The 13,968-nt window shown below is 45.6% G+C and overlaps 1 protein-coding gene across 10 annotated transcripts in view; it reads left to right on the top strand.

Annotated features, from left to right (window-relative positions):
- The first annotated feature begins 9,758 nt into the window (after positions 1-9,758).
- The window catches only part of TBC1D5 (TBC1 domain family member 5), a 592,035-nt gene continuing 587,825 nt past the window's right edge, over positions 9,759-13,968 (top strand). For 9 of the 10 annotated variants that reach the window (XM_059886457.1, XM_059886448.1, XM_059886423.1 and 6 more), the window contains exon 1: positions 10,191-10,314. The gene's annotated coding sequence lies outside the window, so the exon portion shown is untranslated. Of the gene's footprint in view, positions 9,864-10,190; positions 10,315-13,968 lie in introns of those variants that run through there. The other variant, XM_059886432.1, reaches the window with a different exon arrangement.

The following is a 13,968-nucleotide window of genomic DNA, read 5'->3' as shown; positions in this document are numbered from 1 at the left end:
AATTAATGCCTCTTCCACGGTTGATGGTTCTCATCATTTGTCTCCCTGTGTGTGTGCTTAGGGCTTTTGGCGGCTGTCCAAATGAATGGAATCAACTGGAGAACCAAGGACTACATGAGACATTTTTGCTGGGAATTCCCAAGCTAGAAAGAGATGTTGCATACCTCTAATGTTCATATTTCAGTCATCATTTTGAAGGGCTTCTAGAGGGGCATTCAGCCTAAAAAGATGGTGATTTGGCATTCAACTATTCTCTGTTGATGGAGAAGGCTATGACACCCCACTCCAGTACTCTTGCCTGGAAAATCCCATGGATGGAGGAGCCTGGTAGGCTGCAGTCCATGGGGTCGCGAAGAGTCGGACATGACTGAGCGACTTCACTTGCACTTTTCACTTTCATGCATTGGAGAAGGAAATGGCAACCCACTCCAGTGTTCTTGCCTGGAGAATCCCAGGGACCGGGGGAGACTGGTGGGCTGCCGTCTATGGGGTCACACAGAGTCGGACACGACTGAAGCAACTTAGCAGGAGCAGCAGCAGCATTCTCTGTTGATGAGTTATAAGTCACCCATTCAGATTGTAAGGACTTCGGTGAAATACTCTTCCTTTTCAAACATGCATCTGGAGCATTTACATATTTGAGCAAGTATCTGGACTTTCTCATTGGATTAGCATGTGAACCTAACCAAGCATCTTCATTTGAGTGAACCAAGTGCTCATATCGTATATACACCAAGGCCTGCTGGTGGTGAACAGACTTTAGGAGAACCCCCAGTTATCCCTGCCTCCTGACACATGTGTCCTGTGTAAAATCCTCCCTTTAAGTGTAGAAGGGACTTGTCACATGTTTCTAACAAAAGACATGGTAAAGATGATGGAATATCACTTCCATGATTGTTGCATAGGTTTGTGAAATCTGCTTGTTAGGACACCCTCTCTTGCTGACTCTGATAAATCAAGCTGTTATATGATGAGCAGCCCTTTGAAGAGGCCCACCTGGCAAGGAACCGAAGCCCTGGTCTTACACCTGGCAAGGAACTGAACTCTGGAAGCAAACACGTGAGCCCAGAAACAGATCTTTCCCCAATGAAGCCTTGAGGTGAGACCAAAGCCTCTGCCAACACCTTGATTTGCAAGTGGGTGAGAGATCCCAGAGAGCCTAGGAAAACCACTTACAGACTCGGGACCTACAGAACCTGTGAGATTATGAATGTTTGTTGTTCTAAGCAGCTATGTTTGTGGTAATTTGTTACACTGCAATAAGATGAATAGAACACTGTTCAACCATGTAGCAAGACGATGATTTCCATAATGTGATACAGATTTACTTTTATTCACAGCAAACATTTATTGAATACCTGCCAGATGCGAAGCGCCTAAAACACTGCCAATACAGAGAAGAGTAAGACATACTGTTCGCCCTTGAGGAGCTCACTGTTGAGGCAAGGTCAGACACCAAGCATCTGGCCATCACACAAGGCACAAACAGGATAGCAGGGATATGAACTAAATGATATAAGTCATGTTGCTTATTGATGCTTTTCTTGGCATATTCTAAGCCTGCACCTGGAGAAAAAACGAAAGGGTCCTTTATGGAACACAGACACCATAAGCTCATGTTGAAAGGCATTACCACGGAGCCCTCTGCATGCACCTGCCCAACTACCCAATGGGCATCATTGCCACCACAGAGAACAGAGGCTTCAAAGAAATAGCCCTATATGATTGTGATCATGACTCCTTCCACAAAACAATTGAAAATCAGCACTGATTATCTCCCTCCTATAAGTTCTTTCTCCTTATAGGATAATATGTTGGGATATGGTCCTTTCAAAGTAACAAAGTTAAGACCTTACTTTTCAGTTCAGTCAGTTCAGTCGCTCAGTCGTGTCCGACTCTTTGCGACCCCACGAATCGCAGCACGCCAGGCCTCCCTGTCCATCACCAACTCCCAGAGTTCACTCAGACTCACGTCCATCGAGTCAGTGATGCCATCGAGCCATCTCATCCTCTGTTGTCCCCTTTTCCTCCTTCCCCCAACCCCTCCTAGCATCAGAGTCTTTTCCAATGAGTCAACTCTTCGCATGAGGTGGCCAAAGTACTGGAGTTTCAGCTTTAGCATCATTCCTTCCAAAGAACACCCAGGGCTGATCTCCTTTAGAATGGACTGGTTGGATCTCCTTGCTGTCCAAGGGACTCTCAGGAGTTTTCTCCAACACCACCATTCAAAAGCATCAATTCTTTGGCGCTCAGCCTTCTTCACAGTCCAACTCTCACATCCATACATGACCACTGGAAAAACCACAGCCTTGAATAGACGGACCTTTGTTGGCAAACTAATGTCTCTGTTACTTTTAGTGCTATGCCATTTAGGCATATCAGTGGATACGTCATAGATATTGGGGCAGTATAACAAAAATATCTTTGATTTTTGATGTCTGAAGTCCAGAATTTTCTGTTTTGTGCATGCAAACAATGAACCCCAATCATTATGGTTTTATCTAGAATAATTAGCTTTTCCTACAGACTACAGATTTTTTTTTCTGATGAAGACTCCAAATATAAAAAATAAAACCTATTTTTAATTGAATCATTAAATAGCTTACTTAACAGTGGATTATCTCAATTAATGCTCACACACCCTGATAAATTAAAAACTATTATTAGCTCATCTCACAGATGGAACTGGAGTCATAGAGACGGAGTGGTCTAAGCAACTTGGTTGAGATTCCATTATTATCAGGTAAGGACAACTGGGTTTGAACTTGAACTATTCTAAGTCCTGGTCCTGTGCACTTAACCTCCTGTCTATAGTGCTTCCTAGTGCCTATGACTGCTCTGAGATTTTTAAGAGCAACTTTGAGGATCAGTTCAGTTCAGTCACTCAGTCATGTCCGACTCTTTGTGACCCCATGGACTGCAGCATGCCAGGCTTCCCTGTCCATCGCCAAGTCCCAGAGTTTACTCAAACTCATGTCCATTAAGTTGATGATGCCATCCAACCATCTCATCCTCTGTCGTCCCCTTCTCCTCCTGCCCTCAATCTTTCCCAGCATCAGGGTCTTTTCCACTGAGTCAGCCCTTTGCATCAGGTGGCCAAAGTATTGGAGTTTCAGCTTCAACATCAGTCCTTCCAGTGAACACTCAGGACTTTGAGCATGGGTGATAATAAAAAGCGTAATGCTGCAACATAGGTCTTGCAGTCTCAAAGTAGTTGATGTTCCTAATAGATCCATAATGTTGACATCATTTCCAAGGGCATGTGCATTGATCTATTTGTGTTCTAACATTTTATCCAGACAGTCTTTCATGAGATTATCCCCATAACAATTTAGTTAACAGAATATAATGTTACATATTATATCAGGTATGCAGCTTTCAAAAAGAGATTTTAAAAAATTCAGTGGCTTCAATAAGGTAGAAATATCTTTACCTCTGATTTAAAGGTCAAGGGTTAGTCAAGGTTGGGCAGGCAGCGCTCTGTGAGACAACTCATGGATGCAATTTCCTTCCATCTTGCTGCTCTGCCCCTTGAAGGGTGGGTCAGCACCCCATTTGTGTGCCAGCTGGCATGAATGGAGGAGAGGCAGTTCAGGGCAAGGTACTTCCTTTAAGCAAGTATTGTGCAAATTGCACACATTGTCACCTGTAGGCTCCACGATGAAAACAAAGTCACATGGCCAAACCCAGCCACAAGGCAGAATGGGAAATGTAGTCTTCAGACAGGTGGCCATGAGCCCAGCTAAAGCTCAACTCCAGTGAAAGAAGCTGAAAATAAATTTGGAAGGAAAGAGGAACCAGCCGCTTACCATACATAGATATGTAGACCCTATATAGAAATCAATTTCTGGTTTCTGCACTGGGGTGTGTGTGTGTAGGTTCTCTTTTGAATAATATCTATGATTAGAACGCAAGTTAAAATGACTTTAAAGCTTGATATCTGATCAATTATTTTTGTGCGTACTGATAACACTGCCTCTTTAATAATAGGGTTAGTAAACGGATAGTTGCTTTATATTAGGTAAGAACATTCTGAAATTATGTATAAGATTTGTTGAGTAATGGAAGGAATGCTGTGAGCATGGATTGTTCTGTCGCCAAGTATCCCTCTCCCAATCTGACAAATGTGTGTGTATGTGTGTGCTCAGTCGCGTCCCACTCTTTTTGACCCCATGGACTGTAGCCCACCAAGCTCCTTTGTCCATGGGATTTTCCAGACAAGAATACTGGAATGGGTTGCCATTTCCCACCCCAGGGGATCTTACCGACCCAGGGACCGAAAGCGTGTCTTTAGCATCACCTGCGTTGTCAGAGTCTTTTCCACTGTGCCACCCGGGAAGCCCTAATCCCACAAGTAGCCACGAGCTTCCCTGTCCCACCCCTTGTGGTTGTCCGTGGGCGAGGGGGATACTCCACAAATGCCTTCTGAGGGAAGAGACCTTAAGTAGTTCTCTCTGCATGCAACTACTCAGGCTTGGTATTACCACAGTGTAGATTCCATCTGATGATCTCAGCCCTGGGGCCCCAGTAACGTTGTTGCCATAACCTTGGCTGTCTGTGCACTAATGCTGAATAGAAATATGGATACAGAGTTTTGGGAGAGAAAAAGAGAAGCTTTATTTCTTTGCCTGGTAAAGAAGGAACAAGCCTACTAGCACCTCAAGAGCTGTGTCCCACACCCTTCCCTGGGGAATTAAGAGAGGTTTTTATAGCTGGGGCTCATGGTCTGGGACGGAGAAGGTAATGGCACCCCACTCCAGTGCTCTTGCCTGGAAAAATCCCATGGACGGAGGAGCCTGGTGGGCTGCAGTCCATGGGGTTGCTAAGAATTGGACACGGCTGGGCGACTTCATTTTCACTTTTCACCTTCATGCATTGGAGAAGGAAATGGCAACCCATTCCAGTGTTCTTGCCTGGAGAATCCCAGGGACCGGGGAGCCTGGTGGGCTGCCGTCTATGGGGTCACACAGAGTTGGACACGACTGAAGCAACTTAGCAGCAGCATGGTCTGGGGTAGGTAATAATGACGAAAGTAATGAAGGTCTTACTTTACTCCTCTTCCTGCAGAGTTTTGAAACTGCCACTATTGACATCAGGCAACTTGGTGACTTGGTCTGTTGTCTCTGGGGTTATTGGCCCATGACCTTCCTTCTGAAAGGAAGAATTCTATAGGAGATTGTTACAAGGGAGTGTGGGGGAATGTGAACACCAGGTGTGGGGTATAACTCACATAGAGTCAGAGCATGATTAAGGAATTTTGTGAAAGATAACTAGTGCACAGTGAATTGGTAGTAGTTAACATAAAACTAGGCTTGCTTAACTCTTTCAGGCCTGCTGATGCTGCTTCTACAGCCTGTTCATTGTTTCCTTATTTTCCTTGTTTATCAGAAAAGTCTCATTTCTAGTTTAGAAAAAGTCTCATTTCTATTTTTGCTGCAACAGCATGACGTGTGTCTTCCTGTTTGTCCTCAGAGACTAGAAATGGTTTCTAGCCTGATCAGACCGACTGATGAGACAGCCTACACCATTGGGTTTTTACAATTTTAGCTATGCACAAAAACTAACTAGCTGCCTTTTAATCCCAATTCTCAATTCTCTCAGAAAAGAGAAGCTGATTGGCCTTGTTCATTTCAGGTTCTCGATGGGGATTTGAGGTGGGGAGAAGGGAGAGGTGATTGAAGGTAGGTTGGAAATATTTATTATGAACTACATGAACAGCCCCCATAGTATCTGCTATAGGGACATATGGGGAGGGGGAGACTCAAATGGCCCATGTTTAGTAATTTTTATTATTAACATAACAATCTTTATTATATTCTCAATTATCTTCGTAGTCAAAATTACTGTTAATCTTTCTTATTTTCTTAGTAGTGAAAGGCTTTAAGCATGTTGTTATCCCTACCTGGGGTTCAGTTCAGTTCAGTTGTCACTCAGTCATGTCCGACTCTTTGCCATCCCATGAATTACAGCACACCAGGCCTCCCTGTCCATCACCAACTCCCAGAGTTCACTCAGACTCACGTCCATCGAGTCAGTGATGCCATCCAGCCATCTCATCCTCTGTCGTCCCCTTCTCCTCCTGCCTCCAATCCCTCCCAGCATCAGAGTCTTTTCCAATGAGTCAACTCTTCGCATGAGGTGGCCAAAGTACTGGAGTTTCAGCTTGAGCATCAGTCCTTCCAAAGAAATCCCAGGGCTGATCTCCTTCAGAATGGACTGGTTGGATCTCCTTGCTGTCCAAGGGACTCTCAAGAGTCTTCTCCAACACCACAGTTCAAAAGCATCAATTCTTCGGTGCTCAGCTTTCTTCACAGTCCAACTCTCACATCCATACATGACCACTGGAAAAACCATAGCCTTGACTAGTTGGCAGAGTAATGTCTCTGCTTTTCAATATGCTATCTAGGTTGGTCATAACTTTCCTTCCAAGGAGTAAGCGTCTTTTAATTTCATGGCTGCAGTCACCATCTGCAGTGATTTTGGAGCCCCCCAAAATAAATCTGACACTGTTTCCACTGTTTCCCCATCTATTTCCCATCAACTGATGGGACCAGATGCCATGATCTTCGTTTTCTGAATGTTGAGTTTTAAGCCAACTTTTTCACTCTCTTCTTTCATGTTCATCAAGAGGCTTTTGAGTTCCTCTTCACTTTCTGCCATAAGGGTGGTGTCGTCTGCATATCTGAGGTTATTGATATTTCTCCCAGCAATCTTGATTCCAGCTTGTGGTTCTTCCAGCCCAGTGTTTCTCATGATGTACTCTGCATATAAGTTAAATAAGCAGGGTGACAATATACAGCCTTGACGGACTCCTTTTCCTATTTGGAATCATTCTGTTGTTCCATGTCCAGTTCTAACTGTTGCTTCCTGACCTGCATACAAATTTCTCAAGAGGCAGGTCAGGTGGTCTGGTATTCCCATCTCTTTCAGAATTTTCCACAATTTATTGTGATCCACATAGTCAAAGGCTTTGGCATAGTCAATAAAGCAGAAATAGATGTTTTTCTGGAACTCTCTTGCTTTTTCCACAATCCAGCGGATGTTGGCAATTTGGTCTCTGGTTCCTCTGCCTTTTCTAAAACCAGCTTGAACATCTGGAAGTTCAGGGTTCACGTATTGCTGAAGCCTGGCTTGGAGAATTTTGAGCATTACTTTACTAGCGTGTGAGATGAGTGCAATTGTGTGGTAGTTTGAGCATTCTTTGGCATTGCCTTTCTTTGGGATTAGAATGAAAACTGATCTTTTCCAGTCCTGTTAACCTGGGGTTAGCTGCCTTTTAACAATGGGTCTGGGAGATGGAAAGGTTTTCAAGAAAAATGTAAAATACCAGAGAATGAGAGAAGTTAGATTTTGTTGAGATGATTCGTATCTCTGACCTGTAGATCTAGCCTGAGGGTGGGCCAGGTGAAATCCTAGAATGGGGGTAGGTTTCAGTTCAGGCCCTCAGGGATGGAGACACCAAGATGGGAGTGGATGTCCAAAAATTTGAGAGGATACTAGTGAAGAATAAAAGGAAAGAAGCAGGGGCAGGGGGAGAGACCACGATGATGCAGGTATGACACATGTGAAAAGTTCAAAGGGAAGGAAGGGAAGCTTAATTAAGAAAGCCCCAAGACTGCACGCAGTTCTGAGACAGTTTGGCCAGACCTGTGGGGAATCCTTGAGCCAGAGCCGCCCATTAGAGGACATCTGCCTGAGTTGCCCTGCTGTGCAGTCAGTGGCTGACAGGAGGAGTGTGGTCTCATAAACACGATGAGGGGTCTGAGGGCAGAGAGAGTCTTATCTAAGTCACATAGGGGAAGGATTGTTCTTTGCCATAAGCCATTTCCCAGAATACAAACAGGTGGGGGGATTTCCTAATAGTCTCTGTTTTCCCTGAGTACAGGTTCTGGTAAATTTCAATGTTGTCACTGCAAAGCCTGTTTTTAAGGCCTAGACTTGGAACAGAATTTTTTTTTTTTAATTGTTGAAAGCAGTGACAAGTCCAGCCCAGATCCAAGAGGAGATTACACAAGAGCATGACTCCTAGGGAGGCACGGTTCTGTGTAGGCACCAAGATAACAGTGTTCCTCAGATTCTGAACCTTGGAGTAGATACAGTGAAATGTTCCTGGCGTATCTGAGGTGGCAGCTGCAGTTGTTGGGTGGGACCATCCACAGGTGTATGCATGGGCAGGTGCAGAGAACAGCCCATCAACATTGCAGACACAGGAGAGTAGGCCGTGATTTTCCTGCTTCTCAGAAGCCCGTTAACACGGTTACATGCGTGTGCAGGTGTGCGTGTATGTGTTCAGCTGCTCAGTCATGTCTGATTCCTTGCAACCCCATGAAGCCCTCCAGGCTTCTCTGCCCATGGAATTTTCCAGGCAAGAATACTGGAGTGGGTTGCCATATCTTATTTGATCAACATTTATCCTAACAGGGGTTCTGTTGCTGAACATCACCTCAATATTCACTGGTTTAACAGTAATGATGACTCATCTAGCCAGAGCTACCAGTTAGTTTTTACATTTTATTTAGTTTTTCCTGATTAAATCTGGCACAAGGAACTCACTTAACCTGTCCTGCTTTGACAACCAAATGCACTGACAGTGAGGGGACTCCCCTTAAGGGGAGGGTCTGTCAGTTCCCCAACGAAGGTCTTCCACCAGGGACCTTCCTCTGAAGCAAGCTAACCTTTGGAAATCTGACCTTTTTGTGCCTTGGTTTTCAGGACTCAACACTATCAATTTCCACTAGGCTCTTTGTGAAGATATGTAATAGAAGCCCATAAATCTCTGTAACTAGGTGAAGCATTTACCACCCTAATTAGCAATACCATTCCAAGCCTTTTCATTCAAAGGCTTTCAAATTGGGGAAACAAGCAAACAGCATCCCGCTGTTTAAATCTTGACTAAAAGCGAGTGGAGGACAACAACGCACAGGATTTACAGTCAGTCCTCAAGCCTTTGTGGCGAGATCACCATGTTAAAGACATATACTGCCCTAAGTTATGAGGTAACATAGAGTCCAAGCCTAGTACTGTGGTTTGTAAAAAAAACATCGTGTATTATTTCTCTAAGGGTTATTCTAAAGTGAGCAGTGAAGTGAAAGTCGCTCAGTCGTGTCCGACTCTTGCGACCCGAAGGACTGCAGCCCGCTAGGCTCCTGTGTCCATGGGATTCTCCAGGCCAGAACACTGGAGTGGGTAGACTTCCCCTTCTTCAGGGGATCTTCCTGACCCAGGGATGTTACCCAGGTCTCCGGCACTGCAGGTGGATTCTTTACCAGCTGAGCCACCAGGGAAGCCCTATACTAAAGTAGGTATGCACAAACTACTCTGCTGCTGCTGCTAAGTCACCTCAGTCGTGTCCGACTCTGTGCGACCCCATAGACGGCAGCCCACCAGGCTCCGCCGTCCCTTGGATTTTCCAAGCAAGAACACTGGAGTGGGTTGCCATTTCCTTCTCCAATGCAGGAAAGTGAAAAGTGAAAGTGAAGTCGCTCAGTCGTGTCCGACTCTTAGCAACCCCATGGACTGCAGCCCACCAGGCTCCCCTGCCCATGGGATTTTCCAGGCAAGAGTACTGGAGTGGGGTGCCATTGCCTTCTCCGCACAAACTACTAATGACTCCCAAAGCAGAGTAGGGTACATCTCAGAGAGGAAGTGACAGAGTGGCTGGGTATTGAAGCATGAATAGGAGTCCACTCAGCTACAAGGCCCTGTCACAGGCCACAGGAAATGCAAATTCTCAGGCAGGAGGGCCAGCCTTTCAGACGGCCTCACCCTGGGAAGGTGGTGGTGAGCATGAGGGTCTGACATCCCGGGGGCGGATTCTCAGCCTCCAGCTGCGCGCCAGGAGAGCTGGGCCGGAGGTGTGGAAGGTAAAGATGGCAAAGGGAAGGAAGGGAAAGGGGAGAAACAAACGAAACGAGACCTCCCGCGCATGCGCGCCGGCAGCCGCGGCGAACCGCCCGGCCCGCGGATCCCTCTCAGCCTCGCGCCTCGCGGGCCCCACAGGCCCCCAGCGCGCCGCGCGCGCGCACTGTGCGGGCCCGGCGGGCGCATGCGCACTAGAGCGCGGGCGCCCGCGCCGCCGGGTGCTTAGAGGTGGAGCGCGCCCAGGGCGCGCGGCGGGGGGCGGCCGCCGTTACGGCGCGGGCGTGGTCACGTGGCCGCCAGCCCCCGCCACCGCCCCCCCCCCCCCCGCCCTGTTCCCTCTCTGGTCGGGTCAGGCGCGGCCGGCCCCGCGAGCTCCCGGCAGAGGCTGAGGGAGAGAGAGAGAGGGGAGGAGGACTCAGGGCGTAGGAGCTGGGGAGCCCTCCCGCGCCACAGGTAACGCCAAAGGACTACGGCGCTGACGGCCGTAAAGCAGCTTGGGCGCCCCGAGCGCCTCCGCCCTCCTCCAGTGCAGCCCCCGCGGGCCGTCGTTCCCCCCGGCCTCCCCTCAGCGTCTCTGGACGCGTCCCGCCCCCCCTCTCGCCGCCGCCACCGCTTTCCCCCGGGCGGCCCTGAGGTGTCGCCGCCGCGACAGGGGCTCGCAGTGCACCCCGCGTTGCGCGTCCCGCGGGGGGGGGGGGGGGGCGGGAGACTGGGCTCCCTCGCCCCGGGGCGGCGGGGCTGAAGCGCTGCCCCCCCGGCTTGCCGCCCGCCTCCCCGCCCGGTGGGGTCTCGGGTGAGACCAGGCTGAGCGCCGCGGCCGAGCCGTGCTCCGCTTCCTCCTTGGTCGATTTCCGGGTACCTTTCGGTGCCTTCGCGGGCCGGAAGCCAGACGGGCGCGGAGCCCCCAAACCTTGTAAAATGCATTCTCTAGAAGAGAGGACCCCCCCCCCCCCCAACCAGGAGGAAAACGTGAGCTTGTTTGAGTACGACTTGTTTCCTTCACCTGTAGGAACATGCAAGTTGAGGCCTCTCAGGATGTGAGAAAAACTGCAGAGGGTTAACACTGATTTTTTTTTTTTTGGTAACACCCCATCCCACCCCCCTCCTTTTTCCTGGAGAAAGGAGCTCAAACCTCTACAACAATTTCTTGATTCTGCAGGTGACCTAAAATTTGTTCAGTACTAGCTATTAAATAGTTTCGATTATAGGATATATGTTGAAAGTTCACATCTTTTAGATTTTTGGGGGGGAATAATTTTCTGGAAAGTTTAACTAGCCAACTCCAAATTCTAAGTACCGAAATTTTAGAATGCGGGTTGCACAACTTTGGGCCGGACGGTGGTTGTATTTCTAGACCTAGTCATTCTTTTTTATTCTTTGTCCCACAGTATACAGCCCCAATATATTATCATGTAGTCACTATATATAATAATATGAACATGCCGCTGTTTGTACACAGATTTTGACAGCATTAACTGTAGGCATTGTTGAAAGTAAACTTTTGAGCAGCTTTGATACAGTGATAAAGAATTTATGTATTAATTGTCTTAAGGAACTTTTCTGATTCCATGTCTTCCTGGTTTCCATGTTTTCTCTCTAAATTCAGTTGTAAACGAACATTTTTCTACAGCTGTTTGCTATAGAGTCCTGTAGAGCAGTTCTTCTCAAACTTTAATGTGCCTGGGAATCCCTTGAGGCTCCTGTTTGAAAATGCAAATTCTGATTCAGTAGATCTGTGTTGCAGCTTGATATTTTGTGTTTCTTATAAACTACTTGCGGCTGGAGGAGGAACCGTTCTTGAGTAGCAAGGATGTATACTACTTGTTTGCTAAGAAATGAAATATATCAATGAATAAGTGCCTTTTAATAATTCACTTTTGGTGTACAGGTGGCTTGAGGTAAGAGACAAATGGTAGGATGAACCGAGGGAGCTTGCTTTGGGAAATCCCTTTACAGAAGAAGCCACGTCCAGGTCCCAGGGGAGGGGATAGCGGAACTGGGAGAACTCCCTCAACTAGGAAGAGTGCAGGTACCCTCTGTGCGCGCTCGCTGTGCTGCCTGCATCACCGGGCCTGTGCATACTCCCTGGAAGCTTTGTGTACTTCTCCCTGAAGAAGTCCACTTGCTCAGCAGCGGGTGGTTGGATTTTTAATCAACATAAAGACTGCATCATACTCTTTGGGATGAAAGTTTCTTTTATTGGTGAACGAATTGAGTGTGTGCTCCTTCTGTCACTTATTCAAATGCAACCTCAGCTGAGTAGCACATGCCTGAGCCTTGGAAGCAAACTTGTGAAAAATTTGGAGTCTCCACCTGTTGATTTTCCCTAAATATTAAAAAATGAAATTGAAAAGTTTACGTTAAAAAAAGTAATTGAAAAGTCATAGTTGTCACAGGTAACTTCATATAGTTCATGTACATAAAAATGGTTCTCAAGTTTAGAAAAAGTTTATGGAAGTACAACATCAACTACTTTTAGCACTGTAATTTTTACAGTTTTCATTCTCGTCTTTACTTTACCGTTGTTTCTTTTCTTGCTAAATATTATGACAGTACTTTTTTTCCTTCCAGTTTTATTGACATAATTGATAAACAGCTCGGTAAAGAATATGCCTGCAATGTGGGAGGCATCCACATTGGTTCCATCCCTGGGTTGGGAAGATCCCCTGGAGGAGGGCATGGCGTTCTTCCTTCCTGGAGAATCCCATGGACAGAGGAGCCTGGTGGGTTACAGTCCATGGTGTTACAAAGAGTCAGACATGACTGAGTGACTAACACATTATATAAATTTAAGGTGTAGTGCATAATGATTTGACTTACATCATGAAGTGATTATTACAATAAGTATAGTGAACATACATCATCTCATATACATATTAAAGAAATAGAAAAAAAATTTGTTTCCTTGTGATGAGACCTCTTAGGATTTATTCTCAACAGCTTTCCTGTATAACGTAAAACAGTGTTAACTATATTTATCGTGTTGTACGTTATAGCCCTAGTACTTATTTATCTTATAACTGGATGTTTGTACCTTTGTCTGTCTTCATCCAATTCCCCCATCCCTCCTGGCTCTGTTAACCACAAAGCTTGATCTCTTTTTCTGTAAATTTATTTTTGAAGTATAATTGACCCACAACCCTGTTATTACCTATTATACAACATCTAGTTGCAATATGTCACCCTACAAAGATATTACATAGTTATTAATTATATTGCTCACACTGTTAATTTAAATGATTTTGCAGCTGGAAACTCTTAATCTCTCTCCCTGTTTCATTCCTCTTCCCACTTCCCTTGCAACCACCTATTTGTTTTCTGTATGTATATACCTCTGTTTTGATTTTGTTAAAAATCAAATGTTTGCTCATTTGATTTTATTAGGTTTGCTCATTTGTTTTGTTTTTGGATTTCACATTATAAGTGAAATCATGCAGTGTTTGTCTTTCTCTCTCTGACTTATTTCACTTAGTATGGTACTTTTCAGGTCATTTTGAATGGCAAGATTCCTTTTCATGGCTCAGTAATATTCCATTAGTGTTTTTGTTTTCTTCAGATAAATATCCTGGAGTGGAATAGCTGGATCTTTGGTACCTTTAATTTTTTGGATTCCTCAAGGGTTCCTTTTTCCCCACATCCTCACTGACACTTGTTATTTGTTGTCTTTTTGATCATAGCCGTTCTGACAGATGTGAGGTGATATTTCAGTGCAGTTTTGATTTGCGTTTCTCTGATGTTTAGTGATGTTGAACAGGTTTTCACTTCCCTGTTGGCTGTATCATGTTTGGAAAAAATATCTGTTGAGATCTTGTGTACATGTTTCGATCAGGTTGTTTGCTTTTAGATACTGAATTGTATGGGCCCTTTTTAAGTTTTGGGTATTACATCCTGTATCAGATATATGGTTTAGAAATATCTCCTATTCATTAGGCAGCATTTTCATTTTATTAGTAAATGTGATTTTGCCCCTCCTACCATCTTGTTGGGGCTTCTCCTTTGTCCTTGGACATGGGGTATCTTTTTTTGGTGGGATCCAACATTCTCCTGTTGATGATTGTTCAGTGGTTAGTTACAATTTTGGAATTCTCACAGGAGAAGATGAGCCCA

The sequence above is a fragment of the Bos taurus genome, chromosome 1, assembly GCF_002263795.3.
Source record: "Bos taurus isolate L1 Dominette 01449 registration number 42190680 breed Hereford chromosome 1, ARS-UCD2.0, whole genome shotgun sequence".
Classification (NCBI taxonomy): domain Eukaryota; kingdom Metazoa; phylum Chordata; class Mammalia; order Artiodactyla; family Bovidae; genus Bos; species Bos taurus.
Note: the sequence above shows the minus strand (reverse complement) of the source record. Positions and strands in the feature narration are given on the sequence as shown.